Source organism: Oreochromis aureus, linkage group 7 (genome assembly GCF_013358895.1).
Source record: "Oreochromis aureus strain Israel breed Guangdong linkage group 7, ZZ_aureus, whole genome shotgun sequence".
Taxonomy (NCBI): domain Eukaryota; kingdom Metazoa; phylum Chordata; class Actinopteri; order Cichliformes; family Cichlidae; genus Oreochromis; species Oreochromis aureus.
In genome coordinates, this window is record NC_052948.1 from 29,592,483 (window position 1) to 29,604,502 (window position 12,020).

Below are 12,020 nucleotides of genomic sequence, written 5' to 3' on the forward strand. Positions count from 1 at the left end.
GCTGATGTTCTGTTAGCGTCTTCTTTGTCATTACCTTAGTGAAATGCTTTGTTTATGAAATGAAATTTCTTATTGAAAACATTTTTGGCAAAAAAATATAGACGTTATTTCCACAGTTTAGCTGAAGCTGATGGGAGTTTAACTTATCTGAGTTTACACACTTGTAGCTGCTCTGATCATTCAGAGAGCTGAGCTGAGCCCCTTGTTTCTGCCCCAAACTCACAGCTGGGGCATGTTTACAGGTTTGTTTGTTGACTTGGCTCACTGCTTATAGTGGCAACCTGAAACTGCTGAAGCATATATTAAAAACAGAAGATTTTTGAGAATATGAAACCAGTAAATGCACTTTGTTAGGCCTAGGTGTAAACTTCAGTTTAGACTTGAATCAGAACATAAAAGAAGTGGATTTGGAGAAAACTGCAGTCACAGCAATGAGCTCATCACTAAAAATGAAAGTCTGACAGGTTTTTAATGTGCAGAGAACTTTTACAAATGACAAAAATTTCACATTGAAATGGTCCTTAAACGCAAATTATATCAGGATTCTTTCCCCTAACAAGAGATACAAAAGCAGCCTGATGTCAGTGCATTAATCTTCTCAGTGTGCCGTCTTCACAGAGAAGATTAAAGTAAGAAGATTTATTTGCAAGTGATTCCAAACATCTAAGAGCAGCACATATATGCACATACCTGGTGTCTGATTTCTGAAAAAATGTTTACCTTAAAGTGTTGCGGAAAAGCTACAAACTGGTGAAAAAAATGAACCAACACCGAGATTTGAGCATCTAATGCCCCAAAAGGACACAAATGCTTCACCTGATGTGTTCCTCCAAAAATACTTTCTGAGTTACAGTCAGAATGAAAAACACTGAATTAAAAATGAATCTGCAAAATATAAACATGACTAAAATTAAACCTGATTAATAAACCCATTCAGTGCATTTTACTTAACTTTATCCTCAAATAACTCAGTTATTCTGCAACATTAAGAATCTAATTTCTTTATATTCATCTTCAACAATCACAAAGTTTCTTCAAACTGCAAAAGAATAAAACCCAGTTTTTAAACCCAGTCTGATGATGGGGCACTTTGGTGCTCGACACGTCACTGATGTTGGAGGAAAATAAGATTTATCACCCTGAAATAAAACTACAATGTTCTCGAATGTTTCTGATCTTTAACTGAATAAATAGTATAAAAATGTCTCCCTCCCTGCCTCCCCACAGTCTGCACTGACTGTTGGCAGAGAAGAAGAAGAGCAGCTCTGTGAACGAGGATTTGGTTTGCTTCCCACAGCAGCTCGCTGTCAGTTGTGCCAGCTGTCGGCCTGCGAGGTCGTCCGTGGTTTACCTGTCGCTCAGGTGGCTCAAAGCTTCACAGGACGCCCACTGATCTGCTTCACACTCTTACACACACACTGTGACTGCAGGCTTATTAAAACACTGAGTCACTGTCGGGCAAAAGAGTGAATGTTTTTAATTAAACAGTCGTATTTAATAAAATATATTCACCATCTTCAGTTTGTTAAGGTTTTATCGTAATGACCTAAAACAAAACTAAACAATTGTGGAACAGAATTTAAACTGGATTTTAGAAAAGTGGAAACTACCCAAAACAATAATGTACACTTAAGGTTAAATATAAAACTAGAGGAAGTATCTTTAGTTTTAGTTTCTTCTTCTTCATTTTAAAGTTTGACAAAAATCAAAAATAATATTATAAAAGCTGAAAAACCCCCACTGAAACAAACTCCATCTTGAAACTCCAACAACCAGTTTCAAACCATTTTCCTCTTCATGAGTCTGCACGTTATTTATCATCAGTTACCTGCAGCTTCTACTGTGACTGTCACACCGCTGCTTTAACGATTCATTCACTGTGTGTGGAAAAACAAGTCATCGTAATCCACACGCGTATAATGGACGTGTTAAAATAATAAGCATTTATTTTAACATTTTAAAACCAACCGTGTTGTGTCAAATCTGACACGTCTGTTCTAAGAGTGCATAACTTACAACAGTCTCCTCAATAAATGCACCAGTTATGTCCTGTTTAACTTCAGCCCCCCTGAGAACAAGTCCACCACAGCTTATCTTTACATTTTTATATGCTGTATTTTTTTTTAGAGCATTTCAAGTTCCTATACACCAATACAACCACTCTATCCCAAATTTTAATAATATGTATACATTAAGTCCATATTAACTACATAAAATTCTAAATTGTGCAATAAACTACAAAGAAAATGATTGGGGTTTTTTTTTACACATTTTTTGTTACAGAAATTTCAGAGGTTTATCCCTCAAAACTTTAAATGCAAAAAGTTGCACAAAATAGTTTCCAACCACAGGGAATTTATTTTGAGTGTCTTCATAGTTTCATTTTCGAGATACACTATTTTTTGTAAACTGCGGCAAAAACGAAAATAAATATCATTGTGCACAATTTGCAAAAAAATCAGCATATGCAGCAAAATAAACCATTTCCAGCAGTGTCGTTTAAGTTCTGAGCACCAGGAACTACACAGAAAAGCATAAACATCACCAAAAAGTAGTTTTGAAGAGCAAAGGTTTATTTCTAATTGTCACAAATCATTATAGTCACAATAATGAGGGTCAAAGTGTATTGGAAAACTTAACAAATGTGATTTGAGTGTTTAAAGTTATGTACCCCACAGATTGTACTGTAGTATGAGGAGATTGGAGCATGAGACCAGATGAATGGATGGACAGATGAGAACTTTGCTTGTGGTAATAATTTCACAGACATTTGGAGACATGTGAATCCTGGAGTTAAGAATTATCTGTGGTTTAAACCTAATGAAGAAATTTGTTAAATTCAGGATCAGAGAATTTACTATAAAATTCTGCAAAGAACTGAACGGGGAAAAACGAGAATATGAAAATAATTTACTTTGGGAAATAGCCCAGTGCTGTAGTAAAGAAAACCTAAACATGCAGGAGAAAAATAGTTACAGACTAAATTAGATTATCTTTACCTTGAGACGGCCCGGCGTGCTTTTTAGATCGAGAGCCAAATGGATTAAAAGCTGGAGAAATGTAGCCAGCAGAGAAATTTATTACAAGCCTACTGATAAACGGGACTGAACGCAAAGATTTCAGAAAGTTTGAAAGAGAAGTCTTTACTTTCTATTCTAAGTTGTACTCCTCAGAATATTCGCCAGCTGATGATGACGGTTTCTGTAATAAGATTCATAATCTCATCCTGTGTATTGACATATTGACAAAGCATTTAAATATTTGTGTGATATATTTGTTTCATCAGTTCTTCTGGAAGGACTTAAGAACCTTGCCACTTGACGCATTAAAAGACGCTATAGAAAAGAAAGAACTGATGCCAAGTATGAAACAAGGGTTAATTACCCTGATTCCTAAATCGGGTAAAGACAAAAGAATTTTAGACAATTTAAGACAATCACCTTACTAAACACCGATAAGATCCTGTCAGGGGCTGTTGCCGAGAGGCTGAAGAAAAACATCTCAAACATAATTAGTGAAACACAGTCAGGTTTTTTGAAAGGAAGACTAATTCATAATATTAGGCTGGTTTTCTCCTTGATTACAGTGACATAATCCAAGAGAGGGGATACATGCTGTTTGGGGTTTTTTTAAAAAGCACTTGACTCAGTTGAACATACGTTCATATTAAAAACCCTGCAGTCCTTTGGTTTTGGAGAGGAATTTATCAGTTTTGTAGGGATGTTATATAATGATATCAACAGCTCTATTTTGCTCGAATGTGGCACCTGTTCAAGGTTTGAGGTTAATAGAGGAATAAGACAGGGATGCAGCAGCTCACCACGTCTGTTTATCATGCTGAGCTGTTATCTATTCAGTTTAAAAACAGTCACACTGACGGGTTAAATAGGATTGGTCAACCAATAATAATAAGTCAGCTGGCAGATGATACCACCTTGTTTATGAAAAATGAGGACCAGATCCCTTTAGCCTTACAGGTGATTAACCACTTCTCCAAAGCTTCAGGTCTACAGCTGAATATAAATGAAAGTGAGATACTAGCTCTGCATGAGTGTCCCTAAGAGTTATAAAACACTAACTACAGCCATCCCAGTCCCTTTGAGATCAATGATTAAAGAAGACATTGTGCACTCTAAAATTTCTCCTGGACTGAGACAGCTCTGCATAGCCGGTGTTGACTTTGTTGACAGCAGGTTTACAAACAGGGCGATCACAACTATGTTGATAAATTAAATCTATCCGGTGAAAATAAATTATATACTAGAGAATTTGAGGCAATGGAGGTTAAGGCGATATGGAGAAAGTATATTTCACTTCCCCTTCCCCCTAAAACAAAAGAGGTTAATTTTAAAGTCATAAATGAGATTTATCCAACTAATGAATTCCTAAGACTGAAATTTAACCTAGATGTGAACACCTGTGTATTCTGTGAAAATATCATTGAAAGTTTGGATCACTTGTTTTTCTATTGTGAATCATTGCACGCTGGTTACAGTCCACAAGCCGAAACGCATTGGTCACGAGGCCACAAATTTTTCCTGGACTGTTTCGGATGCTGAAACGTGTTGGTCAGTCAAACAGTTGTTCCTCTTCCCTTTAAGAGTTCCTGGAGTTCCTGCATTGTGGTTTTTTCATCCTGGAAGCAGGTGAAGTTGTGCCAGACATTTTTGCTGTGATTTAAGAACAACAAACATCAGAACATCTATCCTCTACAGTCTTGCATTCAACAGGATAATACAAATACATCAGATTAACAGCATCTTACAGATGCTGTTAATCTGGATGTGAACTTTCTTTATATAAAGTTGTTGTTGTTGTTTTTTTTTTTAAATCTCACAAGTTTTTAAATTGCCATTCCCTTGGTGTAGGGAGGAGGTCGAGGTGGATGAGTGGGTTGACAAACCCTGGATTTTAACCACAGCCTGTGAAGGAGAACTGAACACAGACACCATGACATCACCCATGGGAAGTAACAGAATAAAAATGCACTGAAAGCACTTTGTTATATAACGTTTTTCAGTTTTAAAAGATGGACTTCCTTCCTGCCTTGCAGTGGTTTAGTCCACTGAGTTCCCCTTTTCTACACTATCTTTGGTGGAGGTGATCTTAAAATAAGAAGCTATTTTCAGTTAGAAGGAATAAAATTTTTTCATATTTGGTCCTTTGACCAAGATTCAGAAAAACTGATTGCTAAAGAAAACAATCCTGTATTATAATAACACAGGTTTAGTGTTTAGAATTCAGGTTATTGTTGATTATGACCTCACATGGTTGACATTCAAATTGATATTAGTGATTTTACGGCCTTGTGTCCTAATGGTAGGAGTAGTATGAAAAGAACGGAGGTTGTTCATGATTGGTTAAGTTTCTCTGTTTTTCAGCTGATGGATTACACTAAAAGTAATTTACATGAAAATGTCCCGAAGGTGGAAATTTGCATGTGAGTAACTCTTGGAGTTGATCTGAATCATTAATCATTAATCTTAAATCATTAACAATTATTATTGTCATGGAAACAACTTTTTTCTGCTTTGTAAGTAATGTTGTTCAGCAAGAGCAATATGAGGCACTGGCAAGTAGGCCTATTTTTTTCAGCGGGGACCCATCACCATGGCAACCAATAACGTAGAGGTTTAAAAGAAACGTCAGCAGCTGTATGTTAAGCCAAACTATGAGCTCTGTCTAAACTTAACCAAGCGGTTTTTAATGAGAAATAATGGGAAGTATGAAAATTTGTGACGTGTGTGGTGGACTGTGTCTCTGCTGGGAGTCCTGAAATGATTCACTCCACCAGAGACCCTCTCAGCCTTCAAATGAGGAATTTCTCATTGATTTTTGTGTCCATAGTGAAAGAAAAAACAATATATATGAGACCAGACACACAGATCAAAGTTTATATCCAAGAAGATGAAACAATAGATCAGAAGTTGAGACTGTGTCATGAAATGCCCTGAGAGTGCACTGAAATCACAAACTCATGTGGACTCAGTTGGTGCTTGTAGTGGAGGCAAATGCAGAAATGCAGTCTCAGATGGATCTGGTTTGCCAGTTTCTCTGGAGGGAGGAACAATACCAGTGCATGAAAATCCCCTTTCTGCTTTTTGTTTTCTTTTTCTTTTTTGTGGTAATTTCACAGATAGACTTTCGTTTCTCGGATCAGGAACTTGGACCAGTCTCGTTTTTTAGGCTTCAATCAAACCCACAGAGGCTGATTCTGCAGGTATGTATGCTTTTGTCATCATCATTAACATCTTACTGTTTTCTAATTATCACTGAGTTTTATAACATGCCTAGCTTGCATTAGTTAGTGTGTTACTGGAGTGACAGCTGCTGAAAATGGGCCTCTGTGTACGTGTATATCTATTCCAGAAGCCTTGTTGAGAGGATGCGGTGTTGGACTGCTGCTGTTTTCAGTTTGTGGTTTTGTGTTGGTTTGCTTTATGGTGCGTCTTATTTAATAAAATCATGTTCATTACTAAGGAGTTACACATGGTCAGCGTATCAGTGCACTGGGAGGAGCGCTCGGGGCCTTTACAGCTAAATTGGACCTCGTGAAAAAAAAAACTTTTAAGAAGTAAAAACTAAAAAGCTACCATATTAGTAAGAGCCTCCTGGCAGACCTCTTTTGTCTGTCAGTCTGTGTGAATCATCAGTTATTTCAGTGTTTGTGGTGCAGAAACAGAAAGTTTCGTGCGGCCTTCAGCGCGTCTCTCTGCAGCTGAATGAAACCTGCACCTGTACGCGAGCTCGTCCGGTCAGCGTCCTCTGCCCAGCAAATCCTCCCAGTGGCTCGGAGGAGTTTCACTGCACTCATGTTTCACTTCAGCTGCTTGTTGTTTTCAAAAGGATGAAGACAAATTATGAGGGAGGAAGAGGATGTGGTGACAAGTCATTTCTAAACAAGCCTAACCCTACCCTGTTTGCACAACGTGCAACACCTTTCTACAGAAATTCACTGTTAGCTGTGCACTCACTCTTTGGCTGACACGCACTGAAGTGATGAGGACGAAAAAAAAAAAGCAGTCGGGCTGAAAAAAGCGCAAACAAGACACGAGGAGCAGCAGGAAGCAGCGTTTGTACCAAGGCTGTACGGAGGAGACATTCATGTGGCTGCTGTAGCCCCGGCTTCAAAGACTCAGTCATTTTGGTGTGGCTTCACTCAAATTCAGCACCATGAGATTTTACACTGTGGTTTCATGTATGGGTGTAGGTGTAAAGACATAAATAGCTGTACATTCTGTAGGTATATGTGGAGGCAGGTATGTGTATGTAAGGGAAAGACATCCTGAACGTGCAGTGTTTAGTGTCTCAGACCTGCAGTCAGTGACCTCCTCCGGGGCGCCTATACATGCAGGTGCCATCATTTCCACAGAAGTGCTGAGAAAACAGGCCTCAGAGGTTCGTGTCATCATTTCATTCATCAGAGTGACAGATTCGTTGGTAGTTCAGTAAAAGTTTGCGGGTAAAATTAAACTTTTGTAAACTTTAAACTGTTTGTTTCCACTTTGGGCCTTTTTCAGTTTTTCATGAAACTTTATGAATCAATCAGTTATTAGATGTGATCGGCAACCAAAGTTTTTCACTTCAGAATGGGTAATACATCCACGCTGGAGGTTTTTTTATTACTTGAAACAGAAAAAAGAAAGCACCCAGCTTTAACTTTAACTCGTTTGTTCTTTACAACTTTCACCCTGTCAGCAGTTCATGTTTCTGCATGTATCTGAAAGCTGCAGTTACTTCAGTAAAAAAAATCTCAAAAAGCTTTCATGATCATGGAGTTTATATAAAATCTGATCAGTTTGATGACAGTGATGTGCAATTCATTTTCTCCTGGGGCCACGGGAGAAGCTAGAACCAGATAAAATCATTTCTGCTCAATATTAATTTGATCTCTTTGTAAACTGCTGCTGATAACACTAGATCTTACAACAAGGCCCTAATGTGACCCACTGCCAATGCTGTGGGCCTGTGCTGGCCCACAGCATTGGCAGTGGGTGAACTGTGGAGCTGTTTGGGGAGGAAAAACACAACATAGCCCATGTGTGCTCCAAGTGGGTGTCACTACACAGACCCCACAGCTGTTTTGCCCTTTGGGACCTTGTTTGGCTTACTCACAGAAAACCCATGTAGACCCGCAGCAGTTTTGCCCTTTTGGAACGCTAATAGGGAAGTCTATTGTTATCCCACTATAGACTGCCCATAGAAAACCCTGAATCCCATGATGGTTTTCCGTGGACCGTCCATAGTGGCAAAACTGCTGACAGCTCATGCTCACTTTGGGGCCCAAATGTAATAAGTGTGGATTGGGCCCTTTTGGGCTGCATTGTATTTTCTAAAACAGACTCATTTTTTTTCATCCCTCCCTTAAGAGCATGCTCCACAGTACAGTGGTTTACGTGTTTGACAGTCAAGCTACTGACTAGCAGCTTTTTTTTTCTTTTTGAGTAACATTATGGTCCACGCACCATACAAGCAAATGTTGGTCATGTACGGTCCCCTCACATGGGCCCCTGCGTGTCTTCTTTGCTGTGATGTTATTTGGCTGTGGTAAATTAATATATGAAAATAATCTGTGCAGGTGTTATTAAAGTTCATCACTTCAATTTTTACACTTCAAAGATGAAAAAAATCAATTTTTGAACATATTAAATACAACAGTGAGGAGCATATCTCACATCACTGACAGCTCAGGATTTCATTTATCTGTTAATTTTTACAACAGTACAGTTTAGACATGATAACTTCTTTATTACATGTTTATCCTCCACTGCGACGCAAACTGCACTCCAAGGTTAGATTAAAGTGACAAAACACAAAGATTTTATTATAATTTTATTGTCGTTTCAGACACACTTTAATCAGCAGCTGTAATCATGTGTGCAAGCTGACAGTTCCTGAAACTTGCGATCAGTTTTTATATAATTAGAATAAGATAAAGGTAAACTACAATAAACTGATAAGCTCATGTGTTTGTACTTTTGGGCTGTTAGATAAGCATGAAAAAAAACAGGGTTAAGTGAAGAAGCACTATGTCAGAACAAAGTACAGTTTATATTTAAGATGATTTTCAAAATAAATATAATAAAGAAGGAAATAAAGTTGTTCAAATCAGAATACTGAACTGCTGTTTATAACATGATGTTGTACTGAGCTCAATATGTTTTTAAATGTCTATAAAGGCAGTTTATTTCCTTATTTTATCTGTTAGGTGGACATACATGTCTGCGGCTTTCCTAATCCATTTCTGTCATTTTACAAACAAAAACAGCTTGAAACTATTTAACTTTAGCAGTTGCATCTATTAGCTCTCAATGGACTCTGTTGTCCAGATGCTGATTTATTAAAACTGATATTTTTCTATTACTTGAGTGATTTATATTAATGCAGGTACAGCTCATCAGTACAGTGCGAGTTCTCTAATTATTTTTGCAGTTTTTTCTTTTAACTAAAATTATGACTTTATATTATAGATTTATATTTAGTGTATTGAAGCAGTCATAAAAACAAAACCATAATCTCATGTTAACTTAGCTTGAATCAGAGACAGTTTAGTTTTACATTCAGTCACAGGACTGAAGTCACAGGAGCTAAAACACTTGTTTGAGGAACAGGGTGGCATAAAGGAGCAGTACAGTCATGCAAAGCTGTTCTGTTGGAGGAAAGCAGAACAGCTTTGCATGAAGTTAAGCTTTCAGACCTGAAGCCATCTTTCAGGCTTCACCTTCACTTCTACTATATGGCAGAGCAGCAGCCTGACTGTGTACATCCTTATCTTCTTTGTATACATTCTATATGTTGTGTGTGTGCAGGTGATGCAGAGTTCCCTCCTTCTCTGCTCCCAGTATCTTGAACCCCCCAGGATCCAGAACCGCAGCACTCAGCATAAACAGGTGGCTCATCAGATTCCCATCAGCGGCTCAGAGGGAGGCGACTGAACACATGAAACCACAGCTGAAGATGTTTTGCGATGCTGAGTGGAGATAGGAACCTCAGGCGTGTGGTTTGGTGGGGGCGGGGGTGAGCTTCTTCTCCCAGATAAGGTGCAGCAGAGAGAGCGCAGCACGTCCTAAGACTGAAGCCTTGTGCTCTTTCAGCACAGCGGCTTCCTTAAATCTTCACCTCCATGAACGTTGTGCAGGCAGCTGCTCCTGCCCCGCCTTGTGTTGCTGGAGTCGAAGGATCGTGCCATCTCCTTCTTCCTTCCATGATTTTCTCCAGGTTGCCTCCTAAAAGCCGAAAACTGCATGTTAACCACAGCTGCCACCCACAGATGCATTCGAAAGCTCGACGCCCCACCAACACCTCACCTTCGTACCCACCGGGTGTTATCTCCACCCACCACTGCCTCATGATACACAAATACAAACAGCATGTAAACACAGTCAGTGCAACAAACTAGGAGGCAAATATCCGCTTAGAACCCAACATCAGTGGCCACAGCTAGCCTCATCTGAAGCTAGCCTATTTTTAGCCTAGCTGTTTATTATACAACATAAATACAGCACTTCTACATGTTACCTTAACGACAAAAAAGATGATATAACGTTAGCGTAACAGCTAACTGTCTTTGAGAGGGTTCTCCCTCCCTTGGAGATTTTTAGAAAGCAGATGAATCCAGAAATCTTTGAAGGAATCTAAAGTCTGATTTCTTCTTCTACATGTTCAGTTTTTAACATGTTCAGTGTTTGCTCTAATTGTTGGTTGCATCCATTGATCAGCACATTTCTCTGAGTCATACTCTCATGTGCTCTGTCACTTCCCACCATACTTTCCCCCCTTGATAAATTCAAAAGTCAAACAGGGTAAAACCCCTGTTGGAGCCACCTTCCACCCAGCCTCACCCAGTCAGTAGTTCCCTGGTCTTGATTTAAGTTGTGTTTCCTTTTCATTGTGATAGTTTCTATTATCTTCTGCATAAAGTTGCATAGCTTGTGGCTTTGAGGTAATTTTTGCCTCTTGACAGGAGAGTAGGCACCCAAACAAAGGTGTCATGTTAACTGCAGGTCACCCCAGTGACAGCCATCCTCTCCTTCTCCACCGCTGGTGGATGTGAGCGGATGTCAGAAACGTGACTCACAGTTTGAACAAGCCCTGATAAAATAAAGTTTGTTGTTGTGGGATGGAAAAATGATGAAAGATTTTGATCAAATCAAACTACCAACAGACTGCATGTTTTCCTGTTGGAGGCCGCGCTCGCACCACTGCCCTGGGAGGTTGTTTGAAGCTGTGATGGTTGTCATGGCTCAGCGATGGAACAGCTGTGATTTTCAGTCCAGCGCACTTTTATTTTGTTGTTAAATACACAAAACTGTGAAATACACTGAGTCTGAAGTGTTAGTACAGTCAGAGATCAGATCCATCACAGTTCATACACATGACAAGACATTTTCCCCGTGTGTGAGCGTGTGTATTTTGCTGCAATCAACGTGATTTTAAAACTAAACTTAATTCAGTTTGAACGTTGTTTCATGCCGGCACCAGGATACTCGAGTCGTGAAAAAAAAGGAAACTGTTCTATCACAACTCAAACCGTGACCTTGTTTCTGTTGTTGAGTGACTCGTTTGGGTGCCTAAACTTAACCAGACAATGAACACAAGTGCAACTTTGAATTTCAGTCTCTGACGTGTCTGGAATATGGATTTTCCCTCCTTAAAATGGGATTTTTGTGCAGAGATTGACGGATAAAGGTTTGTGTTCATGAAAACATGAATCGACAGGTTACATTTAGTGTTTCTCAGGCTTCTGTCAGAATGTGTTCGCTGGGTTGAAGAGGCTTGTGAAGCGTCTTCTTTTTGCAGTTTGTATCTTTGTTGCACATTCGTCATGTCCCGCCATGCCTGCAGCTTTGTGCACCAAACCTTAAAGTAACTTCAAACTGCAGATTTGCTGGTTGTTGTGAGGGTTAAATCCCGCTGGTGTTCCTTCAGACTCTCTGAAAAGTCATTAGTGTTGGATTTTTCCAGTTTTGTGCGTTTTGAACCTCATGACTTGTGCTGCTGAAGCCATCGGAGGCTTAAAA